The sequence below is a fragment of the Schistocerca nitens genome, chromosome 6, assembly GCF_023898315.1.
Source record: "Schistocerca nitens isolate TAMUIC-IGC-003100 chromosome 6, iqSchNite1.1, whole genome shotgun sequence".
NCBI classification, from domain to species: Eukaryota; Metazoa; Arthropoda; class Insecta; order Orthoptera; family Acrididae; genus Schistocerca; species Schistocerca nitens.
The window spans coordinates 459,400,395-459,413,752 of record NC_064619.1 but is presented as its reverse complement, the minus strand read 5'-3'; positions in this window follow the sequence as shown (position 1 = coordinate 459,413,752).

Sequence of the window (13,358 nt, the reverse complement as noted above, 5' to 3'; positions counted from 1 at the left end):
TGATCACATGTGCACTCCCACAAAGTAAATCCCTACATCCAGTTTGGTGAGATCTGTGAAATGAATGAATGTATGGTCGTCTGCTAACCGCAGATAATGAATGTGAATATATGATCATCTTTGAGTCGATCCTTTGGCCACCTTTGGTGGGACCAAAGAGATGAAATTTACCTGAGCTTTGAGCGCCTGAAATGTGCCTGACCAATACGGTAGCATGGTCTTCCCCCACCTCGACAGAGGTGCGAGATGACCTAGAGAACGGCCATGTTTCAGCACTCTGCCGCTGGATCTTGTGCTGTTAAGACCTGTTTTAGTTGTGCTCCGTAATGACGAAAGAGTGGAGACATGGTATGTATGTGGAATATTTAAGAGTAGTTTGAAATAATAATTTCTCTGTTTCAGGAACTTTTGTGGGGAGAATTAAATGTCAGGCAGGTAATATTAATGGGATTGTAGTAATCCTCGGAAGTGACCCACGGTCACAATGAAACTACGTGTAGCAGTAAGTTGAAATACTTCCGTGTGCTTAAGTTAAGCTGAATTACTAGTGTGTGTACAATAAGTTGAAATATTTAAGAAATAGCGTGTGTACCATAAGTTGAAATATTTAAGAAATGGCGTGTGCAGGACTTGAAATTAGAGACGAGTACTTCCACGAGGTCAGTACTGTGTGAGTCTCAAACTGTGTATGAGACAAAAGATAAAGAGAAGTACTCGTCCATGGTATCAGTTGAGGACACGCGTGTGTGATGAATACGTTCCTAATATTACTTTGCGTGATATGATTCCGTGTGACGCTAGATTCAAACTCTGAGAGAGAAGCAAGGTGATTCGGCCGTCTATCCAGCAACGCCACTTGGCTTGCATTGCACAGGAAGACGTGCAAATATATCTCCAGAGTTCATAGTAGGAAAGTAGAATTACGAAGTGGGGCAGTGTCGTGTGAAACTGGGATAAATATTAATTGAAGTGGGAAAGCTGAAATTGGTGATGTTGTGACTATTTTCTGTGTAGTATTTCGTATTGTAGTGTGGTGTATGTCATGTAATTTGGGTATGTGTGGTTTGCATGGGAGAGTAGCAAGGTAGTTTCAAAAGATTAGTGGGTTATGCTTGTTCCTTCTGTACTGCTCGGCCTGGAGGATAGTTTCGTGATGATGATTGTGAGAGTCGAAGTGTGAGAAATAATAAAAGATCCACCATCCTATCCAGAAAGTGCACTGTAGCGTTAAATAATTACGAGACCATAATATAGAGATTCACCAATGTAAAACCATGCCCACTGGGCGGAATTTCTCATGTGTTATTGTTGTAGGTTATAGAATTTGTGTGTTTAGGTTAGAGAATTTATCGGAATAAATAAGATAGTGAAAAGAAAAAGATTGGTGGACTTTTCGTTCGAATTGTATGTTGTCATAATGTCCCGAATTTATAGTGTGTGCGCCATTCATATTCAGTGCGGTGGCCATGTGTTGACAAAAGCCGTTAAATAAAAAAAAAAAAGGGAAAGAAAATGTGGTATTGCCAGTGCGTAGAGTACAGTCAGAGTTCTGTAAATTGCTGATAGTCAGATGCGTGTTTCCGTTGCGTATTAATCATGTAGGAGGATAACTTGTAACTTAAGTGTGAGTACTAGAGTTCATGTTACTCGATAAATAAGAATGAATCCACTCGCTTGGCAGACCACTCATCTTACAGGCCTGACTGCTTGATGCCACAGTATGAGCAAGGCATGTGGGTGCTTCTCAATGTGTTTCACTCTGGCCAAGATCCATGCTTGATTAGCTAAATGGTACGTCGACTGCTGCGATAAGTATGAAATCCGAGTTCAAGTTCCAGTTTTGCACAAATTTTCATTGTTGTCATTTCAATATACAGATGATGGTTCGCAAAATCGAATACATTTCACTTCCTTTGTAAAATGTTAATCCGACTTAGAATTAAGATGCAGGCTCTATTTTTAAGAATACTAAAATAACTAACGATGGAGCACTTATGATGCTCAGTTGTTGCCTCACCAAACATGTCGCATGCAACTTTATTTAAAAGGCCAGAAACTGCAAATTATTATTGCTTCAGCTGATGCTACTTACATCCTTTAACGTGTTGACGCCAGGTCAAGAAGAAGAAGAAGACAAGATCGTGTAGCGTTTCTCACAAATTGAGCACTTACAATTATCAGATAACAAAGACTGGTATTATTTCCGTGGTTTACAGATATTAATTTTTCCAACACTTTGACTGTTTATGAGCACAACAAAAATAAACAGTGAATGTAGAATCAAAACAGTTGTTATTTTATCGAGCAACAGTTTCGAGGATGTATTACATCATGTTTAGAGCCACTGACTGATTGAAGATCCACTCTTCTGGTACAGTCAAAACAGGTGACGGCATTCAGTGACTGGCATCCACAGATTTTTGACACAGCGATCCCTTTCATCGCCCCTTGGCAACTGTTTGCCATGTGATCGTCAAAGAGATCTTTGTGTCAATAATCTACAGATAACAGCCTTTGAATGCTAGCCCGTGTTTTGACTGGAACAGAGATGGGAATAATCCTACATGTTGGTCAGGGAACCTGAAAACCGCGTAATACATAACCATAACTCGTTGCTCAGTAAAATAATAATTGGAAATTTAGATGACTGAGCGTCTGTATAAGGATAGACATACCGAGAAATAAATAGCTGTTTGCTGTTCATTCACAGGATCTGGGAGAATCTCACGAACATTTTAACTGAAATAATGCAAGTAATTGTTACGTGGCAGTCCACAAGCAGAAATATCAGCTGAAATTTTCATGTCCCTTACCGACGACTCACTCGAGCACAATAGTTCACCCTTGCCGCTTCATCAAAAGACATGTAGTAGGACCTGCAACTGCGACCGTAATCATGTTGGTGTCTTCCATTATTTCGATGTTCCGGGACACTCGGGTCTGGCCGGTGAGGTGAGGCGCCCTCTGGAGAGGTCGTCGCGTTGCGGCTGGCGGTCGTATAGCAGGGACGGCTGGGCCAGCTCCGGCCTGTTAGGGTGATTTATGGCGTGGGCCGCGGCGTCATTAGCACGGCCTCCTCCGCCGTCCGCGTCCGTTTACGACCTCCGGCCCATCGCCCACACTGCCTGTTCTCGTCCACTACCTGCCTGTCCAGCGCAGCGGAAAAGCATTTCCACCTCCTTCATGCCACGCGTGGCGTACGTGGCCTGCCCTCGCAATTACTGCATCATACATCTCAGATAAACGAAGAGACTTGAAAGTTGTCCATTTGTTGCAAGTTGTGTGCTGAAACTGTGCTTAACAGAATGTTTCAAGAACAGTCCGTAAACTTTCTGAATTCCGATTACAGATCCAGATACAGAATCAGCGTAGCATTTGAACGAGCATCTACAAATGGTCTCAATTTGAGGATAGCGAATGAGGGATACTCCTCCCCTAGTTCATATGTACTCTTTCTCTTCCTGTTCCGTTTCGCTGGTCAACATACTCTCCAAATCTTCATCGTCTTTGTCATCCTCTACGTCAACTGTGTCAATGTTCTTTCTGATTGAAGCTGGAATGGCATCTGCAATCGAATCACCAGTGTTAACCCTCTCACAATTTCTTGCTGGTTCGTGGTTCACTTCTCCTATTGCTTCTCCCACTAACTCCTCTCTGTGCCCTAAAAACATTCCCTGTTTTTCTTCAGTGACGGCCATACCAAGCGAATAACTACTTGGTCCCAATGTTTCTGCATCATCTACGAATTTTAGTTTGATCTTATCGTTCTTCAAATTTACCAGTGCAAACCTCTCCTTCAAGTGTAGTACGACGTGGTAATATTTCAGAAAATCAAGTCATCATATTGCTTTCACCGTGAAATTCTTCACAATTAATTCATCTGCAGTAAATGCAAGTGACTGAAACTTGCACTAAATCTTAAATAATAGCCACGTCATTCTTCATCACACAACTCAAAGACTTCCTTGTTCAGTGTCAACACGTAAGTTCTTGAGTCAGGGATATACTGTACTAATTTTCTCCCCTGACTACACTTATTACTGAGTGTACAATGTCCTCCTTTTTCACTGCCAAATTTCTTAATTCCTGCCGCTAATGATTCTTTCAATTTGTATTAATTTACAGTTACGAGTAGGTACACTTATCGTTACAAACTGCACTGTTGGAGCCTCCGTTTCTAGTCAACTTCTTGGAGTCTTCCTTCATTCTTCATTCCTCTGCTTGTGTCTTCCAAAATTTCGTTTCTCTCTCCTGACTGATTGTTACGTCTCCAGTTCTTTCTCCTGTCATCTGTTCGACTCCCAATGTCTGTAATCATTCGGTCTGTCCCATTTCTCCACGGCAGGTGTCTCGTTATCCAGTTATTAATATTCTGTTGCTGATTTTTTGGTTCGAAATATGTCTTTATAAAGTGAACATGTCCCCTTGCTCCTGTACTTTCATTGTAATAAACCGTTGTAGCAACTGTTGGAATCCTCGTACACTGCATATGTTCCTACCAGCGTTTATAATCTCTATCTGTATTTGATGCAGTAGTTTCATCCAATTATTTCAGATTAGCTCTGTTGTTTTGTAAGATGCGCTCAAGAAGCGCTTTTCTGTCAACAGCCCCTTTCAACTGCTGTATTGTGTGTTGCCACCTTGACTGTATATAATTTTCTATCTTCAGCATTCCTAGTTTAACTTGATCTTGCTTTGCTTTTGACCAATGTTTACGAATAAAAGCGCATATAAAATCTTCGCATGTCTCACACTCTCCCGAAATTACTCTCATTCTCGCTGCTGTCTCTTCCCTGTAGTGTGTGCAGAGAATTTTATTTTCAAAATATGAGCTCATTATCAATGTAATGGCTCTCTATTCTCCTTAAACGATATATTTGAGTATAAACGAAGCGATTCTTCTAGAAACAACCAAAATTTTGGTTCCGAAATGAACTGTTTTCTTATAAATTCTCCACCTGCATCGGACAACCAAATGTCGGCGGTTTTGGTGATGATTACCGGTGGATGGAATGTGTCTGAACTCCCCTGATGCCACATAACTTGTCCGTAAGTTCTTGTTGTGTACATAGTTCCGCATAATCAGCGCGTACACAACTTTCCCACTAGAGCGCTCCCCGCTAAGCACAACAGCGCAGGCACAGCGCTCGTCCATCTCCGCACTACGAGATGGCGCTGCTATAGAGACGGACCAAATTCTGCTTCCTCCGATCCGCGTATTAATATGTAACGCAGCCAATGAGATTGCTGCTAACGTAGAAGCTTTTCTCCTCGTGGTCTAGGGGTAGCGTCTTTGATTCATAATCAGAAGGTCTTCTGTCCCGGTTTCGATCCCCGCCACTGCCTAAATTTTGATAAATAATCAGCATTGGCGGCCGAAGACTTCCGGCATAAGAAGTCAGCCTCATTCTGCCAACGGCCTTATCAAAGAGGGCGGAGGAGCGGATAGAGGTTCAGGGCACTCTCTTGTCCTAGGGGTGGGAAATAGCCCCTAAAGGCGGAAGAATCAGCAATGATCAACGACATGAGGATGCAGAAGGCAATGGAAACCACTGCACGTAACGTAACGTGTATCCACAGGACATGTGGCCTGTAATTGAAGAAGTGTCATGATGATCTCTCTATTGGCAAAAGATTCCGGAATAGTCCCCCATTCGGATCTCTGGGAGGGGACTGCCAAGGGGGAGGTTACCATGAGAAAAAGATTGAATAATCAACGGAAGGATAACGTTCTACGAGTCGGGGCGTGGAATGTCAGAAGCTTGAACGTGGTAGGGAAACTAGAAAATCAGAAAAGAGAGATGCAAAGGCTCAATCTAGATATAGTAGGGGTAAGTGAAGTGAAGTGGAAGGAAGACAAGGATTTCTGGTCAGATGAGTATCGGGTAATATCAACAGCAGCAGAAAATGGTATAAGAGGTGTAGGATTCGTTATGAATAGGAAGGTAGGGCAGAGGGTGTGTTACTGTGAACAGTTCAGTGACTGGGTTGTTCTAATCAGAATCGACAGCAGACCAACACCGACAACGATAGTTCAGGTATACACGCCGACGTCGCAAGCTAAAGATGAACAGATAGAGAAACTGTATGAGGATATTGAAATGGTAATGCAGTATGTAAAGGGGGACTAAAATCTAATAGTCATGGGCGACTGGAATGCAGTTGTAGGGGAAGGAGTAGAAGAAAAGGTTACAGGAGAATATGGGCTTGGGACGAGGAATGAAAGAGGAGAAAGACTAATTGAGTTCTGTAACAAGTTTCAGCTAGTAATAGCGAATACCCTGTTCAAGAATCACAAGAGGAGGAGGTATACTTGGAAAAGGCCGGGAGATACGGGGAGATTTCAGTTAGATTACATCATGGTCAGACAGAGATTCCGAAATCAGATACTGGATTGTAAGGCATACTCAGGAGCAGATACAGACTCAGATCACAATACAGTAGTGATGAAGAGTGGGCTGAAGTTCAAGACATTAGTCAGGAAGAATCAATACGCAAAGAAGTGGGATACGGAAGTACTAAGGAATGACGAGATACGTTTGAAGTTCTCTAACGCTATAGATACAGCAATAAGGAATAGCGCAGTAGGCAGTACAGTTGAAGAGGAATGGACATCTCTAAAAAGGGCCATCACAGAAGTTGGGAAGGAAAACATAGGTACAAAGAAGGTAGCTGCGAAGAAACCATGTGTAACAGAACAAATACTTCAGTTGATTGATGAAAGGAGGAAGTACAAACATGTTCCGTGAAAATCAGGAGTACAGAAATACAAGTCCCTGAGGAATGAAATAAATAGGAAGTGCAGGGAAGCTAAGACGAAATGGCTGCAGGAAAAATGTGAAGACATCGAAAAAGATATGATTGTCGGAAGGACAGACTCAGCATACAGGAAAGTCAAAACAACCTTTGGTGATATTAAAAGCAACGGTGCTAACATTAAGAGTGCAACAGGAATTCCACTGTTAAATGCAGACGAGAGAGCAGATAGGTGGAAAGAATACATTGAAAGCGTCTATGAGGGTGAAGATTTGTCTGATGCGATAGAAGAAGAAACAGGAGTCGATTTAGAAGAGATAGGGGATCCACTATTAGAATCGTAATTTAAAAGAGCTTTGGAGGACTTACGGTCAAATAAGGCAGAAGGGATTGATAACATTCCATCAGAATTTCTAAAATCATTGGGGGAAGTGGCAACAAAATGACTATTCACGTTGGTGTGTAGAATATATGAGTCTGGCGATATACCATCTGACTTTCGGAAAAGCATCATCCACACAATTCCGAAGACGGCAAGAGCTGACAAGTGCGAGAATTATCGCACAATCAGCTTAACAGCTCATGCATCGAAGCTGCTTACAAGAATAATATACAGAAGAATGGAAAAGAAAATTGATAATGCGCTAGGTGACGATCAGTTTGACTTTAGGAAAAGTAAAGGGACGAGAGAGGCAATTCTGACGTTACGGCTAATAATGGAAGCAAGGCTAAAGAAAAATCAAGACACTTTCATAGGATTTGTCGACCTGGAAAAAGCGTTCGACAATATAAAATTGTGCAAGCTGTCCGAGATTCTGAAAAAAGTGGGGTAAGCTATAGGGAGAGACGCGTCATATACAATATGTACAACAACCAAGAGGGAATAATAAGAGTGGACGATCAAGAACGAAGTGCTCGTATTAAGAAGGGTGTAAGACAAGGCTGTAGCCTTTCGCCCCTACTCTTCAATCTGTACATCGAGGAAGCAATGATGGAAATAAAGGAAAGGTTCAGGAGTGGAATTAAAATACAAGGTTAAAGGATATCAATGATACGATTCGCTGATGACATTGCTATCCTGAGTGAAAGTGAAGAAGAATTAAATGATCTGCTGAACGGAATAAACAGTCTAATGAGTACACAGTATGGTTTGAGAGTAAATCGGAGAAAGACGAAGGTAATGAGAAGTAGTAGAAATGAGAACAGCGAGAAGCTTAACATCAGGATTGATGGTCACGAAGTCAATGAAGTTAAGGAATTCTGCTACCTAGGCAGTAAAATAACCAGTGACGGACGGAGCAAGGAGGACATCAAAAGCAGACTCGCTATGGCATAAAAGGCATTTCTGGCCAAGAGAAGTCTACTAATATCAAATACCGGCCTTAATTTGAGGAAGAAATTTCTGAGGATGTACGTCTGGAGTACAGCATTGTATGGTAGTGTAACATGGACTGTGGGAAAACCGGAACAGAAGAGAATCGAAGCATTTGAGATGTGGTGCTATAGACGAATGTTGAAAATTAGGTGGACTGATAAGGTAAGGAATGAGGAGGTTCTACGCAGAATCGGAGAGGAAAGGAATATGTGGAAAACACTGATAAGGAGAAGGGACAGGATGATAGGACATCTGCTAAGACATGAGCTAATGACTTCCATGGTACTAGATGGAGCTGTAGAGGGAAAAAACTGTAGAGGAAGACAGAGATTGGAATACGTCAAGCAAATAATTGCGGACGTAGGTTGCAAGTGCTACTCTGAGATGAAGAGGTTAGCACAGGAAAGGAATTCGTGGCGGGCCGCATCAAACAAAAAAAAACAAAAAAAAAATCAAACTCGCGCAGTGATACATGAACGCGTGAGGTATTATAACGAGTGTACAGACCTCCGATTAGTCAGTTTGTATTTGTCTGCACCATTCTGTACCAGTCTGCACTAGTCTGTACGACTTCTACATTTGTCTGTACCAGTCTATAGTCAAGTTTCAGTCTGCGCCTAATAAGATTACCATATTCCTGTACACAGCCATGAAGATAAATGTATAGACACTTTTGTCAAGTATCAGGGATATATGTGAGAATAAGATTAACGTACCAATACCAAAGGAACTTCAGATTGTCAATTGTAAATAGCATCCAAAACCAAGTTAAGTAATTTTTATGCTTGTTATTATTTTAATAAATGTGTGTGAAAATTAATCAAGTTCTGTTTAAAGTTGGTCACCGTAAATCTGCTACTCTAAGCGTGCAAGTGGCATTTCTATCGTCTGACCTAATGGCAGAAGATAAACACGCCACGATAAGACCACGAGACATATTGCTGACACTCGCCTACTTTGTTAGAGCGACAAGTCAAATAATCTGATGGTGTGTGTACTGAAGGTCTTACAGTACACACACCACAGTTCTCTTCATTCCTCTTCCTCCTAATTTTTCCTTCTTGTCTTAGATTTTCCCGTTTTTCTCCTGTTACTGCTATCGAGTTTCTACTGCTCTTCTTGTCTTTCACAAGCACATCTAACGCACCCTTTTCCCCCATCTGATGTGGACCTGCACCTCTTTAAATTTTACGAATTCTCTATATTTTCCGTTCTGTCGTAGGTTTACTGGCTCTCTCGGTTGTGGTTTTGTTGCGTGACAGCAACTGCTCCATGATTCTGGTTGATACTTCGACTTGATCTATTACTCTGCATTGATCTTACTCCTCCTTCCATGATTTCACCGGCCCATTGTTATGTGACTTAGCATCAATAACTTTCTTTAATCTGTCCGTAGTCTCTTTTCCATTCCACATCAGTGTATCTACCTTCGTGTTAACAAATTGTGTCTGCTGGCTTGTGTTCTTTTTGAGCTGTTTCTATTTCTCATCAACCTGATTGCCAATCTTTTTGTCTGACGATTTAAATGTGTTTGTCGAGTTTCTTGTTTGCTGCCCAAATATGTACTTCTACCTTTCTACTTCTCACTATTTTGGGTAAGTAATTACTGTCTTGAACCATTCTTCGATTTTCTTGAACTGAACATCCCTTTTTTCTCGTTTTCTTAATTCGCACTTCAAACATTTTCTCAATTTCTTAAATGTTACGAGTTTTTCTTGAACTCTGGAATTAGAAAACTCTGGAGATCGAATGCTGCAATTTTTTGATGTTGGTACTTATGAGTTACATCACTCCGCTCTGTGTTTTCATGGACTATTACAACGGAAGTCTCCGCTAAGCGCCGGCCGCGGTGGTCTCGCGGTTCTAGGCGCGCAGTCCGGAACCGCGCGACTGCTACGGTCGCAGGTTCGAATCCTGCCTCGGGCATGGGTGTGTGTGATGTCCTTAGGTTAGTTAGGTTTAAGTAGTTCTAAGTTCTAGGGGACTTATGACCTAAGATGTTGAGTCCCATAGTGCTCAGAGCCATTTGAACCATTTTTTTCTCCGCTAAGCGTGTAAATGCTATATCATCGTCTCTCGTTAGCTCCACATCTGAAATTATCTCGGAACAGAACACCTGAGTTTATTCATTCCCAACATTAGTTTCACTTTGCGGTTATTCAGCCCGTGGCCCAAGGAAATCTACAGGTTTAACGTTCTCCTGTCTATGTCTGATCCACTGTCTACTATCGCTGAATTAACTCAAAGTTCTCTCTCTGCCTCACTCATTCTCAGTGATCTTCTAGCTTGAGTACTTGTAAATTTCGGCATGCTCTAACAGAAATATAATTAATGAACCTGCAGTAAAATGCCCAAAACACGGATACACACTACAGTTCAATACCATCCTGACACACAACACACTATGTGTACAATAACAAATCGAATCTCCAAAAAAATTTTATGATCTCCAGCTGGAAAATATTGACATGTAATAAACTCACAGGTATTACAGATCTACATAAGTAAATTTAGAAAAGCAAATGGATCGAACGTTAAACGAGTACACCAGTGCTTTGGTAATGTTGATAGGGTATCTCGGCACAGCATTTAAGTTTGCAGGTGTCGCACAACAGTTCCAGAACGTTAGTGCATAAAGACAGAACTACAGACGGCTATGTGTGCTTATGAATTGCTGGAGTTGAAAGCATGTTGAACCACTGACTGCAAACAAATCTTGAGAACGAAGCTTGTAATTATATGTCTTTATAAATCATTCTTCTTTCCCTATAGTTCGCTTCACTCCTGCAGTTGCGTTTCCTCATACTCATAACCTATAAATGGTGGTTGAGGTGACTGCAGAATCAGTCATCACCTTCACTTCTCTCTTTCTCTCGCTCTCTCTCTCTCTCTCTCTCTCTCTCTCTCTCTCTGCGTCTAACCTCATTTACCCGGACGAGAATCTCTCCTCACAGACGAGCCTGGAGAAGTCATCTAGAAGTTAAGTCCGCCCGTTAAGACGTCAGTCTGGGAAGAGGTCCGCATCAGTCTCCAGCCTTAGAAAATGGTTCTTCAGAAAACTTCCAATAATGACAAAATCGTGCTCTGCGATTTTCGGCATAGCGTCGAGTCCTTCCCAACATTCTACTGAATACCACTTACAATACACAGATCATTTCACCTTAGGAACTTTCAGTAACTTCGCCAGATATTATCCTGGTGTTTGTGGCACTAATATCCCACAACCGTTGACATCTACCCTAGCTTTGGGGTATATACACCATTCTTAATGTAGGTTTTGGAGCACTATTCTTCAACTTTCAACCCAATTCTGTTCGAAACACTATCTGTTTTAATAAACAGTATAAGATAAAGTAAAAGGAGATCAAGGTAGAAAGATGTATTGATTATTATTTTCATTAATCTAAGTAAATTCTACGACATTACTACGCACGCTCCTGCAATTTGCTGATACCATTTTAACTTCTCTTTTCTCTTCCAAACCCCTGCGACAGATATTTGTCAATGACGATGTTCCTGGGTGTCTTATGTGTTGTCACCTCTCGCCATATGAAGGTACGTTCAGAATCATTACTCAGACTGAATCTGATGTCATCCAAGAAGTGCAGGGGGCTCCACTCCTCTTTCGTCTAGTCTTTACACTTTAGGCACCATAGTAAACGATGCCGTCGTGGCGCGAATGTTAACGGAACACATCGTTATGGTCGTCGGCAAAGAGACGACTTCCTTGCAGTCACCGTTCCACTTTGGAGAGTAACGTTGCGTATTTTGCAGTCCTGTTGAATGTGTTTGCAATTCCATCCACTGCTGTAGTCGGCTGTGGTCGAACACTTCCTATCGTTTGTCCAAGAGTGCCTGTCATTCGGAGCACTCACCGGGCACTTGAAACAATGCTATGATCAATATCAAACTACTGGGTTACACTGGTCACACTTCGGTCTTCTTCCAGTTTTTAGATAATTCTTCCACTTGTGAAGTCCTGATGTTATATTAGGCCACGTTGTACTATGGGATACTGCGAAAGAGTATAGTAACTGCTTGCTGGTTGACACACACTGCTTTTTCCCCGACTTTCAAGAGCCTCATGTTTCAGGGCCAGCCCCATTTTGAGTTACACTCACGTTGATCTCATTCCATGTGACGCTCAGTTTTCTAATCACGACTAGCACATCTTTGTAAGTCACTCTCGCACTTCACACTCATTCATTTCCACTGAGTGGTTAATATGTTACTTTTTTCTCTCTCATCCTTCTTAAGTTTTAGAGAGCAATGTCTTTACCAGCAGCCTTTTAACAGGTTTGATGCGAACTCCCACGATTTCCTCTCTAGCGCCAACCATTTCATCTGAGTGTATCACTTCCTACCTAAGTCCTTAAATGTTTGCTGGATGTAATCCAATACCTGTTGTTGTTAAAAATACATGGGACGTAATCCAATGGGATACACGACAGCCAGTCAGTGTACAAGATTCAATAAGAAACTAAATGACAATGTTTGATAAGTCACTAGCTGTAGGACTTTACAACGGTGAGCCGTGTGCGGCTCGCGTTGGTGCCGTTGGTAGATTAGCTTCGTGTAATAGGGCTAATGGCGTCTCGTTTTCCTGTTCTCTTTACTGGCTCCACTATGTTTTTTGCTAGCGTTCTCTGTCGGTGTGTGGCAGCAGCAGCGTTTATCGATATGTGGTATCCGTACTATCTTTGGAAGGACGTGAGGTGTTTTACGGGTGGGGTGTGAGAGGAGTTCGGTTGGGATGGAGCAGCAGAGAGGTCCGGCAGCGCGAGCACATGCCGGGACCGCTGGTGGCACGCAGGCACTGCCAGATCGAGGGGCTGTAGTTGCGAGGGCCACAACCTCGTTGTCCACCAGACCCAGCACGTTGAGTGAACATTAATCCAGTGAAACCTCCACTACTTTGTGATCACGCCGTTTGTTCGTGCATTGGTGCTCGAGAGTCGCCATGTGACAAACAGCAAGTGAAGCGTGCCGAGTTGGCGGAATCTATTAGGCATCTTATACTGCCTGTTATTAGTTTTTTAATTTTGTGTTATTATTTGGTGAAGTGCAACCAGCGGTATTTTACTGCCTAATAGCCGCTAACGCCCCAGGAACCTGCCCTGGGGGTTAGCATATTTTTGTGGCAGTTTACTTTTCCTCGTCCTGCCGATGCTGTCTGGCATGACGTGTAGTTCGAAAGCCTCCTTGGTTGTGATGTGAATTGTGGTCT